The following is a 1,564-nucleotide window of genomic DNA, read 5'->3' on the forward strand; positions in this document are numbered from 1 at the left end:
TTTTTAATATATATATATATTTCATTTTATGACACCACAGGTTCATAGGCTCTGGGATTCCCCCAACCCCTCCAAAAGCCCTCCCCCCATATTGGATTCCTCCATATTGTTACAATAGTACAGTTCATATCCAGTCATGATTTGTTCATTGCAGGCATGGATGTAGAAAGTCCAGCAACTTATTGTCCAGATAATTTCAACTATTTCATTGGGAGAACAGCTTTGGTCTGCAAGTAGAGCTGGCAGAATATCATCCCCTCCAATGAAAAGCCACAGCACAACTTCAACAATTTACAACATTATGAAGTTAATTGACAACGTATTAAGGGACCAATATGTTAGAAAATGCTAGTTCTTAGCCATATCCTGTGACTACTTCCTTAACATTTCAAATTTAGTTTATATAGAACAGTTGCTATACACCTTAAAATGGTTATAGGGTACTATTCGGTCGTCTCGCGTCTAATTTCATTTTTATATTTACACTTATCAACTTGTAGAATTCAAGCGTGATTTTTACTGAACTTTGCGAATTTTAGGATAGTCCAAATATGCTTATAATTCTAACAAGGCATATGTCAACAGTTGAGTCACAGAACAGTTTTAGGAGGGGTGTTCAGAGAAATTTCAATATCTTAGTAAGGAGTAACTAATCTTTGTGTCCTACCTAGTAAGGTATGTGGGAGTCCAAGCTGACTGTTTCCTGTTTGTTCTAAGCTTTCCTTATTGGTCTCTGTCTATCTGATCTAATTTTTTTGGGGGGTGGGATTCCAGAGCGACCCTGATGGTCATTGCAAAAGAGGATGGGGATCCAAACTTGGAACTAAGTAAGGACCAGAGAAAGCTTCTCTCCCAAGTCCCGATGGAAGTTTGTTGTTCTTCTGTTTCTGAGGACTGCTCAGGACTCCTGGCTGTTATTCAGGTGACATTAGATCCTGTGAGGAAGGATCTGGGCTTCTTTCATCCCATGTGGGAGATCCGATAGGGAATGGATGACCTCAGAGTTCTCGGCCTACGAGGACACTCCAAAAATATGGATCACTTCACAAATTTGCATGTAATCCTTGTGCAGGGCCATGCTAATTTTCTCTGTATTGTTCCAATTTTAGTATATATACTGCCGAAGCGAGCACATCTCAATTCTTGAATTTGATACTCAAAGCAATCAAAAAGGAAGGAATCCTCACAATTTTCTTCTATAAGTTAAAAAAATCTCCATGTTCTCTCTGACATGTGGTAGTTAATGAATGTACATTAAAAATTAGAAATGGCGTGTAAGAAAAAAAAATTAATGGTATGATTTGATTATTGCTTTTGTTCCATGACTATGCCATTTGGTACAAGGGTCTTTCTCCTTTGTAATTGCTGAACGTCATGTGTGATTGTGTGAAGCCTGTGATTAAAAAGTAAATTCAAATTACATTATTGCAAAAGGTAAAGGAATATGAAGAAAGCATAGAGAGGACTGAAGGGAGAAGGGAGTGAGGTAGCATTATCTCTTTGAAACTGTAGGTATGAAACACATGAAATCTGTTCTTTATAGTCACAAAAATAAAATATATAA

General features: G+C 37.3%; 1 non-coding gene across 1 annotated transcript; it reads right to left on the reverse strand.

The window, feature by feature from the left end:
• Positions 1-1,027: 1,027 nt before the first annotated feature.
• Positions 1,028-1,133, reverse strand: LOC118759042 (U6 spliceosomal RNA). The gene has a single exon (XR_004995950.2). It is a non-coding gene; the product is annotated as a U6 spliceosomal RNA (small nuclear RNA).
• Positions 1,134-1,564: the final 431 nt, after the last annotated feature.

Source organism: Ochotona princeps, chromosome 7 (genome assembly GCF_030435755.1).
Source record: "Ochotona princeps isolate mOchPri1 chromosome 7, mOchPri1.hap1, whole genome shotgun sequence".
In the NCBI taxonomy this organism is placed as follows: Eukaryota; Metazoa; Chordata; class Mammalia; order Lagomorpha; family Ochotonidae; genus Ochotona; species Ochotona princeps.